General features: G+C 37.9%; 1 protein-coding gene across 1 annotated transcript in view; it reads left to right on the top strand.

Moving 5' to 3' along the window:
- Positions 1-1,266: 1,266 nt before the first annotated feature.
- The window catches only part of LOC121382371 (buccalin-like), a 65,255-nt gene continuing 42,365 nt past the window's right edge, over positions 1,267-24,156 (top strand). Inside the window, exon 1 of the mRNA XM_041511957.1 lies at positions 1,267-1,397. The gene's annotated coding sequence lies outside the window, so the exon portion shown is untranslated. The remainder of the gene's footprint in view (positions 1,398-24,156) is intronic.

Raw genomic sequence — 24,156 nt, 5'->3', positions numbered from 1 at the left:
GGATAGCACATACTACGGCCTTTGCCCCGTGGTTCTGGATTCATTATAGATCAAATCAACTCTGTTTTTACACAGTAATTACCTTTCAACATTTATTCAAACACATAACCTAACAATCAAATTAGCTCCAATAAAATAAAACACAGAAAGGGGCACTCTTTCGAGAAACGAGAAATAACCCTCAGTGTCCACCGACGGGGATCGATCCTAGAGAATAAAGTCTAGCCCGTTATCCCGCTGGTCAACTAATTCTAGATCCAAACCTGATCTTCAGCTGGGTCATTCTTGAATCTACCCCCACCCCACCCCTTCAAGACAAGGCCGGACCCACTACTTAATATGACTACTATGATACACCAACGCATGTCATTCACAATTTACAGGAGATCTACCAACACCGCGCGGACTGTTTGTTCCGCAGAACGAGTTTCTAGATCCGACCCTTATCTTCAGCCAGGTCGTTCCTGAATCTACCCCCCTACCCCCGCCTCCCTTCAAGACAGGGGCGGGACGTAGCCCAGTGGTACAGCGTTCGCTCGATGCGCGGTCGGTGTGGGATCGATCCCCGTCAGTGGGCCCATTGGGCTATTTCTCGTTCCAGCCAGTGCACCACGACTGGTATATCAAAGGCCGTGGTATGTACTACCCTATCTGTGGGATGGTGCAAATAAAAGATCCCTTGCTGCTAATTGAAAAGACTAGCCCATGAAGTGGCGACAGCGGGTTTCCTCTCTCAATATATGTGTGGTCCTTAGCCATATGTCTGACGCCATATCACCGTAAATAAAATGTGTTGAGTGCGTCGTTAAATAAAACATTTCTTTCTTTTTTCCCTTCAAGACATGGCCGGACCCGTTACTTAATATGAATACTATGATACACCAACACATGTCATTCACAATTTACAAAATATCTACCAACACTGCGCGGACTGTGCAGAACGAGTTTCTAGACCCGACCCTTATCTTCAGCCGGGTCGTTCCCGAATCTACACACCCAATCCTCCCTTCAAGACAAGGCCGGACCCACTACTTAATATGACTACTACGATACACCAACGCATGTCATTCACAATTTACAGGAGATCTACCAACACCGCGCGTACTGTTTGTTCCGCAGAAACAGTTTCCATCAGTTTGTCTGGCACCGTCAGATTGGCCGATTCTTGAAACGGGTATCGATCCGAGTGGCGTCTTGCGTCGCGCCGCGCCAATACGACCGGGCCTGTATATAAACATCCTTCCCGGCTTGACAGTCGCAAATCCGCTCTCACCCAATAGTGGAATCTGAAAACCACAGGCGTCGAGACTTGCCACGATCATCGAGGATAGCCGTGACGTGATTCGACACTCGGTCGGGATAAAGGGAACCTTGCTTTTTATTTTTCTCTAAACAAGGTAAGAGTTTTTATTCACCTATTTTGGAACTTATTCTCACATTTTATTATTTGTATTCCTGTTCTTTAGAACTTTTTAAAGAAGTCTGTATTTTGTATATACATATGTATGAACCTTTTAACGGAATTGGTGTTTAATTTGCAGTCACGTATTTTAGAACTTTAAAGAAGTTTGTATTTTGTATTCGCGTATGCTTGAACTTTTTAACGAAAGAGGTCTTTAATTTGTTAGCATGTATTTTAGAACTTTAATGAAGCCTTGTTTCTTTGAATTGACGTATTTTAAAATTTTATCAGAAGTAGACTTTTGTATTCATGCATTTTAGAATTTTATTTAAATTGGTTTTATTCACATAGCCTGTGTTTAGAACTTTAATAAAACTTGTTTTTAACATAAATTTATTTTGGAACTCTAACCAAACTTAGTTTATGTATTTACATATTTTGAAAAATTAATGAAACTTTACAACATCAATTTCGCATCACATCGCTTAGAACTTTAACTAAACGTGTCATATGTGCTTTACGTAAGTTCTATGAATTTCACCGTACTCGCGTATTTCAGAACATTAGTGAAACTTACCATTTGTCAATTTCTCGTATGTAAAACATTTATCTTACTTACTCCAAAACTGACAAAAAATTGCACTACAAAATTTCATGTATAAGTAAATTGTATTTTAGCAAGTTATCAAATAAATATATGCTTCAACATAAACCAGAAAATGTCTATTTAAAATGATTTAAAAGAAGAAAAAACATACTTAAAGTTACTTAATATATCTGCACTGCATAAGAATCCGCCCATTGCCACTTTGCGAAAAAAACAAAACATAGACCGCTTAAAAGTTTTTGTCTGTAATTTACTAAATGTTTAATACTCTGACTTAAAGGCAATTGTACATGTAGCAGAAGTTCAAAGAAATTGAGACATATCTGATTACAGCCACCGTCACGATAATGTCAAATACAAATTATTTTTAAAAAACGTACGAGAAAACAATTTAAAATCAGTCACCGTGCTTGTATGCCTGATTAGTTTAAATGGGAAGAATTTACTGGTGGCTCAATCCCTATTTTTACTTTTTGGCGGATCGTTCAAAATTGCGCCTAATTTCCTTCACAAAAGTGCGCACCCATTCTTTTTGGCTTAATCCTACGGAACTTTCCAAATTGCATAGCACCATACCACCCTCTGTCTGTTACCGGCACCGGTCGGACTGCTGGTGCTCCCTTGCACCAGCCAGTGCAGGCGGTCCCCCCTTCATCCCACTCCCTTCCTGTCCTGGACGGAGGAGCCGGCTAAGGCCGGCACCTGTGCCCAGGACAGGCGTGCGCTACAACAGCTTGTTCTGAATGTTCACATTAAAACTCTGACCTGACCTGACCTGATGTCTCAAATGTGGACATTCAAAGGTTTATAAGCACCAGTCCTGAAACACACAGTACAAGAATTTGATAACAGTGTGGAAGTTCCAATTTAAACAGTTATTCTTTTGTGATATCAAATTATTAGAAATAATAATCATGCTTTGTGAATATTGATTTTTAAAGTTGCTACCTCGAGTAGGCCTACATTAAAAAATTTTTTTTAAATAGTTCACATTACGTTTTCTACAGTCGCACGTCATTCTTCTTACTTATGTATGGCAAAGGTCCTTATTTTATTAGTTTGTGTTACATTATACATACATACATACATACATACATATATGGCGAAACACGTGTATTTTGTATGAAGACAACATATAATATGATGACGCGATTTTGCAACTTTAAATTTTGATAGTTGATAATAATTTGAGATTATGTAAATCTTTGCTTTGTGCAAATATTCTGCGACCATTGTTGTGCCGTCTTGATATAACAATACACATAACAGAAGTAATCTGTGTTGGGCAGGAATACCATTTTGTGTCATAAGAAAATCTTTTAAATCATAAGAACTACGTAGAATGAAAAGGAATTATCTTCAAATCTTCTTTCAAGTTATAAAGCTTTTTGCATCAGTTCTATCATATAAACATGTATATACAATGATATGCATGCACTAGATTCGCGAATTTATTGAAAAAAATTGTCATTAATTTTATTGATTAAAGCTATTAGAGAAAAGAATCTTACTCTTAGCAAAAATCATTTTAACAAACCCACAACGCTTGTTTCATTAAATGTGTGGAATGGATGAAGCCAACGACATAAATTCTCTCCACATTTTATTTTCATATTTTCCATTTTTAATAACAAGATTAACATATGCAGTCCATTATTTGTGTTACGGTACGTTCACACAAAACGATTTCTAATAACGGATCATATCTCACGAAGTAGATGTGCCGTTCGAGTGCTAAACAGACACTTGGACTGTTATAATCGCTCTCTGCCGTCAGAAAGCACGTTATAACGAAAACGCGGGATTTGTTATCAACGAACCAAAAAATTATCAAGTTAACGTCAAACAATGGATTATTGCTGTATTACAGCGGGAATCTTTGCCTACTCGGTGGTAGGTTAAAATACCGCATTTTCATCATAGAGTTGTCTCTGACGTACATGAGAACAAAGTAGGGGAGGGGTGTATGTGCTGATACGAGACTACAAGTTATGCATGTTAAAGTAGAATTGACTATTCTTCCCAGTTACGTTACGCGTACGTTCAAATGGTCAGTGGGTGTCGTGGGAGGCATTATTATTTCTAATTTAGTGTTTATTGCCACAATAATGCTGGACTAAGATAATAGGAAGGATAAAGTAGCAGTACAATAAAACAATAAGAACAGGCGAATGCTATAATTGCGTTAGCAATTCCTTCTTATAGTGTGTTTCCGTATGGTGCGTTTTATCGTTTCAGTGATTTAGAACGAGCTAGAGTAGCGAGCGCCAATAATAAACCTGCCCACAATGGCCAGTCTACTGCCACTAATATCTTATTCATAGAGTGCGGTCGGTTTTGATGTGGGGTGAACCGATGCATTCCTATAATGGCTGATAGCTACTCGTGAAAAGGTCGAGGATATGCACGTGCCAAAACGTTCTGAATCGTAGATTCTCTGGAGCACTGGTGATTTGTGGGATTTATTAGTGTATGTAGAGGGAAAGAGAGATTTTTTTAGAGGGAGAGACAAATAGACAGACAGACAGACAGACAGACAGACCGACCGACGGACGGACGGACGGACGGATAGATAGATAGATAAATGGATGGATAGATAAATAAATATAAAGAGACATACAGAGAGAGAGAGAGAGAGAGAGAGAGAGAGAGAGAGAGAGAGAGAGAGAGAGAGAGAGAGAGAGAGAGAGAGAGAGAGAGAGAGAGAGAATTCCAAGCTCTTCAGTCAGGCGATGACCTTGAGGAACATTCTGTCCTCTAAATCTCGGTGACATCAATATGAATTTGAAGAATTATCGAAAGGTGATGAGAAGGGAATAAGTCCCTAATAAGCCTTCTGGATTTTATGAATTACATACAGAGTTCTTATGTTTTTAAGCAGACGGGCGTCAGAAAAAAACCATTAGGCTCGGACACGGAGAATCCTTGTGGCGCCCATCTAAAATACGGATGTCAGCTAAAATGGTTTTGTTCTGTAAATGCAAGGTGCATTTATATAGGCAAAGTCGGCTTATCACCTTGTGAATATTAATTTCATAAACTGTAAACAACTTTATTTTATTTTTTAGTGAGAACCATGATAGTGAGTGTTCATTCACTTTTTTTCTGCACTATTTTCTTTAATAATAATTAGGTAAGAAGGATGATGGTACGTGTGTGTACATTTTTAGATACGTCAGCGTGTAACGGAACTAACTTCCTGTAAGTTCACACGCAGTGATAGCACCACTGTGTAAGAATATCCTTTGTACAAGAATATGATTTTAAATTTTGGTTGAACATCATCTTCTTGACCCAATAGTATCACCAAGTACGATGAATATTGTATACTGTAATGTACGTCATTGACATTTTAAAGTAGTTGACACTAATTTTCAAGGAACCTACCATTTTGGTTTCACATAAAATTAATTTTGAACAGTTTTCAAGGTACGTAACATTTTGGATTCACATAACATTAATTTTGAGCCAATTACAAATACCGGAACGAACTTAAACTCGCTGGATTTGACAGTGGATCTCGTAATAAAAAAGTTGAAGTAACTATTTATAAGTCAACGGTGAAACGACAGTAATAGTAAGGAATATTTTACACTGCTTGTAAATACTGAATATAAATATAATTAAATTCTGTTCTGCTTAAAGGGACATTCCTGAGTTTGCTGCATTGTAAGATATTTCCGACTAATAAAATATTTCTACGATTAAACTTACACATAAAATATATTTTCTTGCTTAAAATATCAAATGGATTTTGTCTTCAAATAATTTCGTACATACGAAAACAATATATTTTAGGAAATAAAATGAAATTTAACCTACTACAAATATTAGAACGATCAGAAACGCGTTTAATATACAGCCACTACTATTTTATGCAGAAAAGTATATTTGATATGTAATGACAATCGTTAAAAAGTCTCTGTTAGTCGATATCATCTTAAAAACTGCAGCAAACGCAGGAATGTCCCTTTAATGGCAAGGACCGTTTATCTTGTTTTTCACGTAAGCTTAATGGTGGTGACGTAATGATGGAAATGCAGAAGAGTGTTATGACCCGGATGTCTGATTCAGTGTTGGTGTTTATAAATACACTGTCATCCAGACACCTCATTATGATGGCAATACAGTGAGATACAGGCCCTGAGTTACTACAGTTGGCTTGGTTATGATGTTAGAAATTAGAAACTGACTTACAATTTATCAGTTGTGAATAATGGTGGGGCTTTTTTTGAGAGGGGGTTGATGGTTGTTGAAAGTGAGTGATAGTTACCAGACTATGGTTTACCTTGTGGCTAAAACAGTTACAGTTTGTTTTATTTAACGACACCACTATAGTCTTAGAGAGGAAACCCACTGCATTTTTCATTAGTAGCAAGGGATCTTTTATATGCACCATTCCAAACAAAATAGCACATACCACGGCCTTTGATATAGTTGTCGTGGTGCACTGGCTAGAACGAGAAATAGCCTTATGGGCCCACCCTCGGGGCTGTGCCTCAAATACGCTCACTAAATCATTAACAAGGGTGAATATTTTTTCGTTTCATTTCAAGTTATTTTCGTGCTTAAAGTTCATGCACGCTATCCTGGGAACAACCCTCAGCAACATGTGTTGTCTGTCCAGTGGATTAGTGATTAGTTGTTAGTGAGAGAAAGGTCAGTGTAGCGGCCTTAACAACTGAGTCGCTAAACTCACTTTGGGATGGAGCTGGTACCGAGATGCGAACTCAGTACCTACCAGGCTTACGCCCGATGCCTTAATCCCTACTCCACAGAGGTCGGTACAAGGGTGGATGATCTGGTGTTGTTTGTAACAACTAATTAAGATTGATGATAGTTTTCCCATTATTTGTTGACACCACCCGTTGTGCAGACCGATTAATGAATGGAAAACAATTGACATTTTCCCTGTCTATCAACCAATTGCTTCTGACATGCCACGGACACCGATCACCGCTAATAAGTTGCTGATCGCCAGAGGCAGCACTTACGTTAATAATTTAGCAACGGTCGCTGGAATACATTTTTATTAGAGGGATCTACTCAAGGTCAGGAAACATATATTATGTAGTTCTGAACAAGACCATTCCTTACTTTCATTTTTCATTTTTGGCTGCTCTGTTACGGGGTACGGGTAAATAAATAAGTGAAATTTGGTACATTAATTACTTTTTATGAACCAAACTTTATCAACAACCCAATCGTGGGTGACATTTATTCGGATTTTTTTAGTAGTTTATTTTTCTTTCTTACACACCCGTTGGTGAGACGCCATTCATTATTTTTAATAACACATACTTATTTACACATGTACGTGGGTTAAAAATTTCACGACATACGACTGGATGCTCCTAGGTGATGGCCAGGCCATCAATGCCATACATCCAATGAAAAAACAGCACGATCGAAATCGATTACACTGTAATGTATAGTTAACCTGACAATCATTTGTAACGCGTAAGTTAGCTACAAGTGCAAAGGCTGTAAATGACTATTAGTCGAAAAAGATGTTAAAATGTGCTTAAAACCTGGTTTTTGAAGATATGTAAGAAATAGAATAATACATTCATAAGTAACTGAACATTTCGTGGATACAAAACACTGAAGTTAATGTTCTAAGTATGCAGAGGATATTGAAAACGATTCTTAGCAAGTACCACTGTCGTCACATCAATATTTAGTGCGTTTTAGAGGAAAACACAGAACAATAAATACGCATGAAAACGTATGTCAGTTAACTATGGAGCTATAATCACGCTGGTGTCATTTATTCACGTTATCTTGGTACATACCCAGTAGATACAGAACTTGTAAAAACTCAATATCATCTTTAAAAATCGTCTGAACGGACAACTACCTCTTAGCGCGTTTTTGGCTGCAATGCAATTCAGGTGGTGCTAAATTAATTTCCATGTGTATATTTTAGTTATGTTTTATGACACACACAGGAACAACCCCCCTAATCGTTAAAGGGACTGTTCCGAGTTTACAATTGTAACAAACCCGCCTTGGTGGCGTCGTGGTTAAGTCACCGGACATAAGGCTGGTAGGTACAGGGTTCGTAGCCCGGTACCGGATCCCACCCAGAGCGAGTTTTAACGACTCGGTGGGTAGGTGTAAGACCACTACACCTTCTTTTCTCTCACTAACCACTAACAACTAACAACTAAACCACTGTCCTGGACAGACAGCCTTATAGCTGAGGTGTGTGCCCAGGACAGCGTGCTTGAACCTTAATTGAATATAAGCACGAGAATAAGTTGAAATGAATATTGTAACACGTTCCCGACGTGTAAACCTTTATAACGACTACCATTTATAAATGCAATGTATTTTCTTATTTAGAAAATCGGTGTCTGTATATTCAATGAATTTCTAGTCTTTCTAATGTTTGTGGGGGCGGGACGTAGCCCAGTGATAAAATGCACGCCTGATGCGCAGTCGGTCTAGGATCGATCCCCGTCGGTGGGCCCATTGGGCTATTTCTCGTTCCAGCCAGTGCTCCGCGACTGGTATATCATAGGCCGTGGTATGTGCCATCCTGTCTATGGGATGGTGCATATAAAAGATCCCTTGCTATTTGTGACGGAACATGCTCTTATCTTTTCGCCTGTGGCGATGTTAATTGTTTTAGAGGGCCGTGTGCAGCTAGGTTACGTAATACCTCCGCGCGACCGTGCATCCCAATATGCACTTAGACCAGGTGGGCACTTGGTTACGTAATACCTCCGCGCGACCATACCCCCCCCCCCCCCCAATACACACCCAGACCAGGTGTGGAGGCCATGTGGCCAGTGGTTACGTAATATCTCCGCGAGTTCTGTTTTACGACCTTGTATTCCTAGCGGAATGGCGACAGTAAGTCTGGTCATTCTAAGAAAATATGCCGTCTTCGTCGCTGTGGAAATATCCCATGATAGGGGGAGTACCGCGATGTGCCCCCAGGCGATATTCGGTTTTGTAATAAATAGATAGGTTTTAGAGATATCGGGGAGAATCATTGGAAGGCTCCCGGGGAACGTTATTTCTGCTCTGTTGTATAACCTTGATGTGAATGATGTGACTTTAAATATTTTAATACTGTATTATACCAATATTATTTAGACAGTGTTTCCGGTAATCTGACGAAGTAAATTGTAGGCTTCACTGTTCTAAAATGATTAAAGCTTAACCAGTCATCCTAGAGGACCTAGGTAAACTGTAGGTTATTGTCTTTATCGTGATAGGTACTAGTATTAATTCTGTATTACAAGGTTACTGAATGAGTAGTTAAGGGTTAATTAAAAATTAACCAGTTAGGAATAGAGTTGTAATTCCTTTATTAATTAAGTTCCCCTGGCAGCGTTTCTCAGTTATCACACGTGTGCGTGTTGTATCACGGTGAAGTGATTAGAATATTGTGTAAACTAGACACCTAGTGATTAACTAATTAAGTGATTAGTTCTGGGTTGTTATTATATTGTTGTTGTTAATTAACTACTGCGGCAAGTACATTTGACAGCGTAGTGTTAATACAGATTCCAAAGTGTATTGTGTTTTGTTGTGTTTTCTAGTGAACTAAACGTGCTATACATATATATATATATATATATATATTTATATAAGATCGTATCTCTGATATACCTAGAGCCGAGCCACTCGGGTATTGGACTGCCCAATACAGAGAGATCAAATAGATATACAGTTAGGAGAGATATTTGGATAATCGTGTTTTATTCAGTTACGGGTATTATAGGATCCCCGTGACACTATTAAAGGGACATTCCTGAGTTTGCTGCACTTTTTAAGATGTTATCGACTAACACTTTTTAACGATTGTAATTACATATCAAATATATTTTTCTGCATAAAATATTAGTGGCTGTATATTAAACATGTTTCTGATCGTTCTAATATTTGTACTAGGTTAAATTTCATTTTATTTCCAAAAATATAGATTTTTTCATACGTACGAAATTATTTGAAGACAAAATCCAGTTTGTGCTTCTTACAAATATTAAGATGACCAGAAACACATTGAATATACAGACACTGATATTCTAAACCAGAAAATATATTTAATATGTAAGTTTAATCGTAGAAATATTTTATTAGTCGGAAACATCTTACAATGCAGCAAACTCAAGAATGTCCCTTTAATGCAAAAAATGTAGCGGGTTTCCTCTCTATGACTGTGACAAAATGACCATATGTTTGACATCTAATAGCCGATGATTAATAAATCAATGTGCTCTAGTGGTGTCGTTAAACAAAACAAACTTCTAAATGTTTGTAGTAATCCTAACTAAATTTTATCTCCCAATAATTTCCGACGTACGAAAAAATATATACATTTATTAAGAAATAAAAATAAATTTAAGGTACTACAAACATTAGGACGGTCAGAAACACCCTAAATATCGAGATACTGATGTTCTAAACAAGAAAATATGTTTACAATGCCATTTTAGTAGTTGAAAAAACTGTATTAGTCTTACAGTTGCAGCAAACTCAGGGCAGTCCCTTTAAAAAAAGACCCCCCCCCCCCCCCCCCCCCAATTTAGCCTGCATGTGTTTGACCGATTGTGTTACGTCTTCCAGAAGTGTCGACAACTACGCACTGCGAGTACATGTCATACAGGGATAAGTTCCACAAACTGGCGAATCAGTCTCGTTATCGCGTGCTTAACGACGGATCACGGCAAGTTATTATCAATATGTTGTAATCGACCACAACACCGCCCATGTAACCACGGATAGAAGATGTTTAGCCACATGTAATTACATCAACGGTCATCAAATGAGCATAACGTTGTATTATTACCGTTTCATTACTGTCATACCAGTACTATAATATAGAAATAGTAACTGTAATTATATTTTCGCTTTGTTGTGAAACAAAACATTCAAAAATAGAGAAAATATGGTTAACTTTCTTATATTATGAGAAATTAAACGTGCATGCTTTGGAACCTAAATTATAATAATATACTGGTTTAGAAAGACCAGGGAAAGAGGGGGGGGGGGGGGGGGCGGAGAAGGGGGTCTAACCCCCACTCATAGCGAAAACAAAATTCTTATTTTTTCGAATATATTTTCCGGAAAAGTATGACCCCAAGCCCCGTAGAAAATTCGCACGTCATAGTCTAGATACCCCAACATTATTTTCTGTACACGCGCCTGAAGATTGCAGTTTAGTGGAGATAAAAAAAAAAAACTAAAAAAAAAAAACTAACATACATTATGTCTTGTATGTTAACAAATATAGGCAAGGAAAAAGATATGATTTTACGTGCTTATCTCAAAATGTCAAAGCACAATGTCCTGGACGCCCAATTCAGAATACTGAACTGACTGTTCTGGACATATACAAATATATACGTCGATTAACAAATATAAAACTCAGTGAGTTTTCTGGAATAGTTTAAGCATTTAAAACCCGTTACGCGTCATACTTTGATTTAATTTGACTGCATATATATGTAGTCTACATACACGCAGACAAATACGCATAAACAAACTGTGACATATAAACACAAATAATCACATACACACGCGAACATAAACACGCAGTGACATACAAGATTTGGTCTCGTTCTTGTTGACAAGAAAACATATGTTTGGATCGATGACTCTACAGTTGAATTCAACATACCGGAATCCGATCAGGAATTCTGATTATAATTTTCAATAAAGGTGCGTCATTGCGGTGCGACTTATAGCAACACTGTTTATTATGATTGGTCTACAGATATGACAATGGACAGGTTCTAATCATCTTAACTTCTTTAAAACCGACAATGCCCAAATCATTACGATTTAGATTTTCTCCACAGAGCATTTCCATAACATGGGACACAGAATTAGCAGTCGTTACACCACACGAACACGCCTTAATGTGAAGAACGCAAAATTAATCCAGTACTGTTTCTTTGGAAAGACGTTTTATCCAACGGGATTAATTTAAAATTATTATGTCACTCAAATTGTGTTCTGTGTGAAAACCTAATTTAAGAAAAAATTTGAGAAAAACAAATGAAAGTAAAATGGGAAAAACAAAATACAAGAAAGCAATTGCCGCATTGTTGATGAAATCCTACCAATGCTAAGTTTCCAGATAGCTAATCTTCGGCGATGGTACTGAACTACTACGTCATTCCAGGAGAAAACGAGCAAGGCGAGGTGGACGAAACTAGATCTAGCTTGGTCATAACATAAACACCACAATCAATGGAACCAAGGTCGAACAATATTTATACACCGTTATCATGGTATATACATTGTATATCAAAGTTCATTTTGTTTAACGTCACCACTAGTGCACATTAAATAACTGTTTTTATATATAATACATTAAATCCATATTATAACCAAACATCATATATTAACGCCATATAATGTATAGAAATACTGTAGACCATTATACATTGACATCTTCCTGTCTTGGGTGGAAGGGGAGGGGAAGGGTGAGAGCGAGACGTAGCCCAGTGGTAAAGCGCTCGCCTGATGAGTGGTCAGTCTAGGATCGATCGCCGTCGGTAGGCTCATTAGGCTATTTTTCGTTCCAGTCAGTGTACCAAAGGCCGTGGAGTGTGCTATCCTGTTTGTGGGATGGATGGTGCATATACAACAGGCCTTGCTAGTAATGGAACAATTGTAGCGGGTTTCCTCTCTAAGACTATTATATGTCTGAATAAGCAAACGTTAGACATGCAATAGCCGAAATAAATCAATGTGCTCTAGTAGTGTCGTTAAACAAAACAAACGTTTTGAACGAAAGGGCTGAAACACGTCAAAACCTGCACCCAAGACAGGCGTGCGCTAAAAGAGCTTGCTCTGAATGTACACGTTATATTAGTTGACCTTGACCATTGATATATTAAATTCACAAAAACAATTACAAAGGCTACATTGATTAATAAAAACAGTCGATGGCTCTAAACGACGAACCGTATTCTGTTCAAAATCGTATCTTTGTACGAGACCAAATATAAGTTTTATAAAAATGAACACATCATGACAGCATCCAAAGATAAACGTCTGACTGAGTAACAATGCTAATTATATGTATATTAAATACCTACATGCGAGCGGGAAAATAGAATAACAGCTGAACGAAATGGAGAGAAAATGAATGCTTGTTTAACGACACCCCAGCATTAAGCTACGGTTATTTAGTTTCTAACGTATAGTTGTTTCCAAGCTTGATCTTGTTAGAGAGGACAATCCGTTGTCGTCCCACTCTCCTATTTAATATTAGCAATGAACTTTTGATATTAACTTTTCCTTAACAAGGTAGTACATAGCACGATCGTTGATATACCAGTAGCGAATACACAAGCATACACTACAACAGCTGTATGAATACAATGTGTGCATGTTTTAACTGTTGACCTTCGTATAGTGAATCACATTTCTTCAACCCGAATACAGAATAAACGTTGACAGAGACTCGTAGCATGTTGCCAACTGCTGTATTCTCGAGGTTTGATTAATGGAATGGGCCATGGAATTTAGATAATGGACAATATACAATCGCGTGATGTGTTCATAAAAGCAAGCGCTTTCGGACAGTTTGACGGGTATCATCAATGTGTCCAGTCATACCATATTTATTATACGTCATGTACAAAACACCCCAGACATAGAATACAATAGAACAGAACAGAACAGAACAGAACAGAACAGAATAGAATAACATAGATGTTTAACGGCATCCCGGCATAATAAATGCATGGACTATTGTGTGTGAAACACCCCAAACAACACCAAGTCTTAGAAGCGATTGCAAGCACTCTCTCCCCTGAACATGCCAGCAGTCGAAGTTTTCCGACTACCAGTCGGCACAGTCCGTGTTAATCAGTATGGTGAAAAGTGCAAAGCTTTTAGTCCTTGGCATAAATCTCGCCAGTCCAAAATCGCTACCGGTAGCTTAAAACTCCGTAATCTTAAGTGCTTCCGCTATAAGGATTAAAATACGACCAAAATGAATCTCAATTTAAAATTTAAAAATTATACTAATTTTTGGAACCAGAATTAAGCCTTTTTAAATCTTTAAAATTATTTTTGGATTACGTTATACCAAATATACATTTGGAAGCGTATAAGCCAACTTGTAGCAGATTAGTGCGTATAAAATAGCTTCAATTATTTTTAGACTAGTTTCCGTTTGGTTTTAAATTTTAATTTGTTTCATAGATTATCAATCAAATACACCGCAAGGTGCGGTGACGTTTAAAATGTAGTTGATAAAAATAGATTATTAGTTTTTCTTAATCGATAAATTATTTTGAGAAAACGCAATGATATTTGTGATATTAAAATAAGTTTATGGATTAACCTCGCGACACAAAAACCTAGTAGCCTCATGAAACAGTAGTGGCATTTCCGTGAAATCTAGAAATAAAGAGAAATTCATACAGTTGTACTTAAAGAAAGTGCCTTAGTTTACTGTCATTGTAGAAGTTTTCGACTAATAAAGCCTTTTTAAGAACTAAAATGACATAGTAAATACTGTTTGAGATAACTTTAGAGTATCAGAGTTGGTAAATAAAACGTATTTCGGATCGTCCTAGTGTTTGCAATAACCCAAACTAGATTTTGTATGCCAATAATTTTGTACTTAGGAAAACCCCCAAACCCAAACTATATCAAGAAATTAAATGACGTTTGAGTTACTACAAACATTGAGTCGATCAGAATCACACGGATATGCATTTCTGACAATCAGGCAAGTCTTATTTTTATTCAAAAAGAGAAGAGAAAGAAGAAGAAGGAAATTATTTATTTAACGACGCACTCAACACATTTTGTTTACGGTTATATGGCGTCGGTGAAGAAGAAGAAGACGCAAGAATGACGCCATAGTATGTGTTGTCGTGATCGTCTTAACATGCATATAAAATACTATTGTTTGCTAAATAAAAGGTATGTCCTGCAGTGCGGTATCGTTTCTCTGTTTGTTAGAACTAATATTGCAATGTCAGGGGTCAAACTTTAATTAGGAGGAGAGGGGATACAGAAAGTGTTGCCTTCGGTTTAATAACAGAAATTAGAGCACACATGCAAGTTGGAGAGGCACGAAGGAAAATTGTTCCTTCAAAATAGGGGCATGAATGCAATTTATTTTCTACCATTGATTTCACTCTGGTGTCTTGAGCTCATGCCTATGCAGTTTGTTGAATACGGATGCCTTTTACCAGATTACTTAGTATATACTTGGTATTTCTTACATATAAAATATGTCATATATGGGAAGAGCTCCACGACATTTTTCTTGTCAACACCGTCCGATTTTCGAGGCACAAGGGCAAGTAAAAGAGAGCAAATACGGCACATGCCGTCATTTCCGTACTAAAATTCGAACCCTGTCATTGTGATATTATATTGTTAACAAAACCAACCAATCCGTTCGAGAAGCAGCGATGGGACAGAGCGCTCCCTTGAAGTACGTGAGTCGTAGGATCAAACCTCCTCGGTGGACCCATTAGGTTTTCCCCATCCCAAAGGTATGTGCTGCCCTGTCTGAGGGAAAGGAATATAGGGCAATTGCTCACCGGACAATACCTCACCGGACAGTACCTCACCGGACAATTGCTCACTGGACAATTGCTCACCAATAAAGTGAGAAATAGGACAATTGCTCACCTTTAGGTTTTTTTAATTAATAAAATTTTATTTATTATTTTATTAATAAAAAATAACAGAATTTTTAGAAGGCAATGGAGTTATGTAATCGTGATCACCTTTTATATTTTTTCTTTTGTTAATAAAAAAGAACATACAACATAGAATTTCTAAAGGCACAACTTTAAAGTTGTGTTAATTACAGAAGTTTCTGAGGTTCCTATAAGTGTTTAATTGACATTTCTATGCTGAACTGATGTGCTGAACTTGTTTAAAATATAGCTGATTTAGAATTAATTTTGTTATTTTATTTAAAGGTGTTTAATAAACTGAGGTTACCATACCCACTGATAATATCAGAGATTCCCACTCCCACCCAACCATTTACACACATACCATAACCTAAATTAAATTTTTATTGATAAAAAAATCAGCAATTGTGGTGAGCAATTGTCCTATTTCTCACTTTATTGGTGAGCAATTGTCCGGTGAGCAATTGTCCGGTGAGGTATTGTCCGGTGAGCAATTGTCCGGTGGGCAATTGTCCGGTGAGCAATTGTCCGTACTCCGAGGGAAAGTACATATAAACACGTTCCTTGCTACTAATAGAAATATTTTCCCCCTGAAGATTACGTGTCCAAATTAACAAATATTTGACATCCAGTAGCCGATGATGAATTAATCAACGTGCACTTGTGGGTTTTATTAAACGAAACATCGTTAATTTTCTAGAAACAGTGGGTTTCTCTCTAAACTAACTGTCACAATTACTATTTTTCTTTGATTTATAACAACCACTAATTAAACAATGTGTCGAGATGTCGTTATACGTATTACACCTTTCCTTCCTTAGGCTTGGATTATAGTTTATTACCTGGATTCGTAAGTAGTCGGTCGCGTGCTTTGATGTAACGACCCGAGCGCGGTAATTGGCGTAATGAACCAACACACTCTTTAACGCGTAACTTTCACCCGATATCTAGGATAATGGTGTTTAAATAATCCGAATCGGTAAATCAAAGTACGTTACATTAAACTCACCTGTCGTTAACCGTGGCAAATGTTCGTGCTAATACATCAGATACACTGTTAGCCCGCAAGAAACACCTTGTTAAATCTATTTTTCACACAACTGGTGACGCTTCATTTGCTATTAACCCCTCTTGCACTTATTACCAAGACGACATAAAGATCATCTAATTGTGAAACGCGTAATGATCTGGACGTAATTGTAATGTGATATTACACAGCTCATCAGTAGGTGGGTCTATCAGGAGGCGAGCTCGTCGTTTTCCTTTATATCAAAGGATTCACAGAGCTAAACACAAAAAATTACTAAGCCTTTAATGTCTTATTATTTTATTTTTATAACCAGAGTTAAAAAAGACACCGATGGTATTCAATGGCAAAAGGAAAAGAAAGATTTGTTTAACGACAGCTCTGAATATTATTCAGTTAGCAATTATTAGTCGTCTGGAACATATTTATTTTAATACAATTTCTATCTTATTTCCTGATGAGATTGAAGCAGGCCCATAGAAACGATATCTGGATACCTGAGGTAAAATTCTGAAATTTTCCGATTGAACGCGGAAACTGACGAAACGTCACGAAATGTACCGATAAATGTTCACTTCGCTTATTTTCATCAAACTTCTCCCCTTTCTTCTCAGAAAGGGAGATATCACTTCTCCTACTTTTTCAATTCTAAATTAGGGTCTGAATCTCCAGTGGCCATGGGTATTCACAGCCTCCATAGTGGCGCGAGGGCACAAGCCAAATATTTTAAAAGTTATTTATGTGGAGTAGAACCCCCCCCCCCCCCTCCCTGTACATTTTCATCCTTGAGTGGGGGAGGCACAGACCCCTGCACCCCGATTCCTACAGGCCTGTTGAAGTACGCTGTTCTTTGTATACACATAAGCAGGACAGGGCTTAATGGTTAAAGCAGTTAGAGAGCAGTCAGTGCAGTAGCCCAGGATCTCGCCGAGCCGTTAAAATTCAGTTTAAGTTGGAACCGGTACCGGGAGGCGAACTCGCAACCTAAAATGTGATGTCTTAATCACTACAACACTAGCCACGAGGCCGGTCCTAAATTTGCACGAAATCTGACAAGCATTAGCAAATAACGTGATCTTGTCCCGCGTGTAGACATAATTTGATTCAGGAATTGGCAAATGAAGTGGCCTGGTGTCTACAATCAGCCTTGGTGGTGTACTGCTTTAAAACATTATCGAACGTAAAGCTGGTAGGCACCGGGTTCACATCCCGGTACCGACGGCCACCCAGTGTGAGCTTTAACGACTTGAGGTGCAGGAAGGATATATAGTCTTGTCGAGTGGCAATCCTCGTGAAGTCTTAGGTCGGGATCTAGCTCGGTCAGTACAGCGCTCGCCTAAGGTGTTCGAGTCGAATGATCAAATCTCCTCGGAGGAACCATTCTCTAACTGGTTTCTTCCATCCCAACCAGTACCCCAAGGCTGGTAAATTAAAGACTGTGGCATGTACTGTCCTGTCTGTGGAAAAATGAATACGACTGGTATATAAAAAGTCGTAGCTTATATGAAAGATCTCTGGTTGTTAATGGGAAAATGTAGCGTTTTTGTTTTTACAGACCACGTATCAGAATTACCAATGTTTGACATCCAATAGTTGATGAGTCATACATCAATGTGCTCTACTGGTATTGTTAAAAAAAAAATATTTAAAAAAAAACGTTTCACGAATACTCGGTAGGAAGAGGTCCGCCACTCCTAACACTGGTCTGATAAATATATAATATCAGGTTACTACGTTTTGATATCGTGGTTATTTGGTGAGGTTTAGATAACGGTGTAACAGGCGAGCTTCAGCTTACACCGTTATCGAACCGAGCCAAATAACCACGATATCAAAACGTAGTAACCTAATATTGTTTTTTGTCATGCAACCCCTTTCATGTTATATTTATGTTTTAGTCAAAAGCGGTATAGAAAGTATTAGTTTTATCGTGTAGAAACTACTACCGGAAGTCGGACAATAGCAGGTGCCCGAAAGCTTAAAAGTTATGTGTTTCCAAATTTTAAATAAAATACTTTGATTATATTTCAAAGTCTGTTGTGTCACAACATTACAATTTTTGTACCTTTTCCTGTGAAAATAAACTCAAGTTATGTGTGACCTGAAGAAGATCTACATCACTGGCTGCTAGTGACTGTGACGTCAGACGCTGTTCCAATGTAAGCATTCTTTGCAGGAAGCTACTTTTTTGTTTAAAGTTTCTTAATTAAAAACGCTGGGTAGTTAAAAATGGGAGCGAATAATGAAGAATTGAAAAATAAGAGGCAATTTGACGTTACAGGGAGTGTAAATGTTATATTTATTTATGCAGTTTAACAATTATTGCTGTAAATGGATGTTTGAAAAATGAGAGAACGACCTACATGAAAAGTTAGCAAATAGACCTGGGCGGTATACCGTATACAGCGTTCGGTATCGGTATCATGTCAATACCGATTTACCGTACTGAACAAATTTCAAAATACCGAAATTTTCGTATTGAAAACTGTTATCCACCATTTAGTAAAGCACTAACAATATATCTGACGAACACAAAACAGCTGAAAAGAATAGAGATAAGGGCCTTGTGTATGGAATTTTATTTTATTTACATGACAATAGCGGGTGAGACTTAACTCATACATGTATTTAACGCCGAGTATACCGAAAATACCACTCGATATCGGTATCGATATCCATATCGGTATTTTATCAATACCGAATACCGTACCGATACCGAGGTAAATCATCCCCAAAATACCGATACCGATATTTCCATACCGCCCAGCTCTATTAGCAAACATCCATCATGCGCACAACTCATTTCCTAGTGACCTGCTAACACTTCGAATTATCAGGTAGGGGTTATGTCAATAGGAAGTATGGTTGCATGATAAACCTCAACGTCAGGTTACATTTACTAAAATTATTAATTACCTCCTTGACTAAACGTGCGTTCACGACCCCCCGTCACTAAATAACGACCACTGTCGGGAACATACCGGTCTTTTGGTGAACGGTAATGCATAGCGCAACTCCGCGACTCGCAACATTCAACCAAGGGGCTGTCAAAAGGACGGACAAAATTGGCTAATGATGTGTCAACTTTATTCCATAAAAGCTGTCAGTGAAATGATCGCGCGCATTGCTGCTTCCCATACCATGACCCTGAAATGAATCATCGTTCACCATGACACTCATTAGTCCAGTGAACAATGCAAATACGTCTGAACTATAGTCCGTTTGTGTCAAAGGGAACCGAAGAATTGGTCTGTAATTGTAGTGAATAATATTAAAACTCATATGAAAAACATTTTAATCAAGTTTTGAAGCCAAAGCAACTCCAGTAAGTAACATTTTTGTTTTCACAAAAATTAATAACTAAAGTTTCTTAAAAAATAACACAAATTCTATAAATTAAATCTTCTTTTTAATACAAGGATGAAGAAAAAATTATGGAAAGGTAGGCAGTTTCACCTAAATTGTTATTAGAAATCGATACTGCAGTACACGGCGACTAAAGGAACAATTGCACGTGCAATAGCCTTACATCGGGTGTTCCATCAGTTACGTTCATCCTTGTGTACATCCAAAAAAGGAGAAACTAAGGCATATGAAGGCAATTTGTGAAGAAATGGTTTGTTTTTTATTTACCAAAAATATGATTTGAGTTGGTGTGGGTTTCAAACTTAATAATAAATAAGATTTTATATGAGCTGTAACGTTTTTTATTAAGGCGTTACATGCCGATTCATTGGTTCACTTTTGAACTATCGTACGCTGGCGTTTAAACGTGTGCATGCGTAGATAAACCTAAATCGCGTCACGGTGCCGGTGTAAACAGAACGCAGGTCTGTGGGAACCTATCGGACTTGCATTCCGCTTACACCGAGCATTAAAGTTGCTTATTGGGGAAATATATTTATACATTTTTGTTATGAAATGTATAGACTATAGCTTGCATTGCATGTCCATAAACATTATAACCAAATACTTATATTTACTACTATTTATGAACTGAATTATATGAATGTAAACATGTAATAATGGCGAGCGGCAGATTAACGGAGGGCACCCACATTGGAGGAGGGGCACCCACATTGGATTAGTGGCACCCACATTAGAGGAGGGGCACCCACATTGAAGGTGGGGCACCCACATTGGAGGAGGGGCACCCACATTAGAGGAGGGGCACCCACATTGGGAAGGGATGCAGTGCGAGTCTGTTTTACAAGTGTTATGGGAAGACAAGCTAGATTTTGGAAAGAAATGTCTTACAGAGATAACACCTTCACCTTGAGATAGATCCTGGAACTCATGTCAACTTCATCGACTTTGAAAAAGCCTTTAACAGTATTCACAGGGAATCGCTCTGGCAGATACTCATACACTGTGGTATACCCTCCAAACTTAAACATCGTCATGCTGTCATATACAGATTTCTGTTCTCAAATTATAAATGACAACTTCTTAGTGACCCTTTCAGCATAAACACTGAGGTAAAACAAGGGTGTATTCTTTCACCATTCTTATTCATAATTGGGATAGACTGGATCATGAAGAATGTAGAACAATCAGGAAGAAGAGAGATCCAGTGGAGTTTCGCAAACATGCTCGAAGACCTGGATTTCGCAGACGACATCTGTTTACTTTCTCACCGTCATATAGACATACAGGCCAAGACACGAAACCTAGCAACCACTGCAGAGAAGATTGGACTAAAGATCAACATTCCTAAGACAAAAATCACGAGAATGAACACCAAGTCCAACGAATCCATCATCCTTCATGGTGACAAAGTTGCAGAAGTTGATGACTTCACCTACCTTGGCTCTAAGATGACAGCCGATGGAAACAGTGAAGCAAAAATCCACTCAAGTATCTCCAAGGCAAGCCAGACTTCTGCATCGCTCCGAAACATCTGGAAAGCAAGCAAGATTAGTTTGAAGACAAAGGTACGCCTTTTTAAAAGCACTGTCGCAAGCACTCTACTGTATAGAGCAGAATCCTGGAAAATGACCAAGACCATCGGTCAGAAGTTGGAGGTCTTTCAAAATCGGTGCCTTCGCAGGATTCTGAATATCTTCTGGCCCAACATCTTAACCAACGAAAAACTCCATAAACAAACCTCCACACAGTCATTGGTATCGGAGATCAAGCGCCGAAGATGGCGCTGGATTGGCCATGTCATCAGAATGCCTCAAACAGCCCTACCAAGAGTGGCACTCCGATGGACTCCTCTTGGAAAAGGGAAACGAGGAAGGCTGAAAGAAACATGGAGGACGAGGGTAGAGAAGGAAATTCGAGAGGGCAGTCTGAGCTGGGGGCTGCTGGAGAAGCTGGCAAAAGACAGGCAACAGTGGCGATCTCTGGTTACAGCCGTATGTGCTTCTTAGCACGAATGGGATTAAGTAAGTAAGTATGGGAAGACAGGCGAATATAACAGGTGATGGGAAAAAAGAAGCAAGCTTCGAATAGAATAGAAATTCTGCTTGTAAGAACATAGCGTATGATGTACAGTTGTGTGTTTATTCCCAAGAAAATACCAATAGCCGTAAAAAAGGTTTCTCGTTTACAATTAGAAGCAAGATAAGTTTTGATAAGACACACGAATGAATGAATGAATGAATGAATGAATGAATGAATGAATGAATGAATGAATAAATAAATGAATGAATGAATGAATGTTTAACGACACCCAGTCACGAAAAAAAAAACATTGGGTGTCAAACAAAGGTAAATATATGAATGACATTACACGAATGGGTGTAAAATATTGAAATTAAATTTAGGAACGACGAGAGCGAAAGCAGTCAGAAATCGCCAGATATACCATATTTTCCAATACTGTGGAAATGGTTCATTTGAAGACAACAATCCGGGTAATTTACTTGTTGACTCGACTTTTAAGTACTTACCGCAACAATAACTAATAACTTAAGGTGAACAAAAGCAAGAAAAAGAGATACATTTATCTGAAACAGAATACGTGAAAGAGACAAGGCACCCTGCAGGGTCTACAAATTATTTACAGAATTTCTTGTCCGTTAAATGGAAGTGAAAGATCGCGGAACGGAAGTACAGACAGAAATGGTGATTGATGAACACATTAGACTATTAGTTAAAACGAATGAGGTGTAAGCAACCACAAAGTGTCAGACGATCAAAATGAATATTTAAAGGGACACAACTCTCCTGGCAATACCCTGAAATGCGCCGACAATCGGGTTGGAAGATATTTCTTAATTATTAAAATAAACGAATTATTTTTAGCGAAGAACAAAAGGTTGTGAAATGGGATAAGTGTCACCAAGAGTGTTGCTAAAGTCGCGATCAAAGACGAGCAGGAATCGAGGCGTTGCTGCGCCTGGTTGTTTAAATATTGTATGAATGGCAAAACGACAAACCACCCGTGACATCTGCGATGTTTATATGGCCAGAATTAGACTCTCTTGGCGCATCTTTCAAATCGCAATCACACTTTTCTTCTGAATTATATTCCAGTCATATGACGGTCTTATATTGTATTTTATTAAGATGCCTTTATTGCAAATATGACCAAGCTCAAACTTAAGCAGCCTTCATTCTCAATCTCCTTCCGCACTGACGATGTTGAAAGTAGCGCCCGGGATAGACCTGTCTGAGCCATTCTTATAGATACGAACATTAAAGCGACTGTTCCGAGTCTGCAACCATTGTAACATATTTCCAAATTGTGAATCCTTTTTAACAACTGAATACAAAACTTTGTTTAGAATATTAGTGTGTGTATATAATTCAATGCGTGTTTGGTCGTCCTAATGTTTCTAGTAGTTCAGATTCCAGTTTGTTTTCTTTCTAATATAAACTGTTTTGTACTTGGAGATAATTTATAGTTTGAGGTACTACAAACATTAGGATAACAAGAAACATATTGTATACATACAGACACTTACACTTTAAAACAAGCAAATATGTTTCATGTGTAATTTTAGTTGTTAAAATGCTGTGATTGTCAAAACATGTTAGAATGACAAGTTTAACAAGGAAACATCTCTTTGCATTTAGCAGGGCCATAGCTTTTTAACCGTTTAAGGAGTTTTAGACTATTAACTACTCAGTTACCCCCCCCCCAAAAAAAAAAAAAAAAAAAAAAAAAAAATTCTAGGCTACGGCCCTATTTAGATAACACTGTTTGCATTTGGGTTTGAACTTCTTTCGAAGTCGCCAATAACGAATCTGGAAACTGGTAGACTGGTAAAGGGGCGAACTAGGAATGTGATACATTCTTAATTTTTAGTACAATGTTACTATGTGTTAGTGATGAAAACAACGCCTGTCCAGTGAGTTTAAAATCGACCGTATCTCTGTGCATGAAACAGAGAATACAGACTGTTTGGTTAAAGGTGTGACTGCTCCCACAGGTCGCGTTTCGCCCATAGAAAGACTGCCGTTCCCCAGAACATTACAGGTTTTATACTTTGTAGAAAGAATACCACTCGAAATTTTATTTGACGAATTT

Source organism: Gigantopelta aegis, chromosome 9 (genome assembly GCF_016097555.1).
Source record: "Gigantopelta aegis isolate Gae_Host chromosome 9, Gae_host_genome, whole genome shotgun sequence".
In the NCBI taxonomy this organism is placed as follows: domain Eukaryota; kingdom Metazoa; phylum Mollusca; class Gastropoda; order Neomphalida; family Peltospiridae; genus Gigantopelta; species Gigantopelta aegis.
This window is presented reverse-complemented; position numbering and strand designations above follow the sequence as displayed.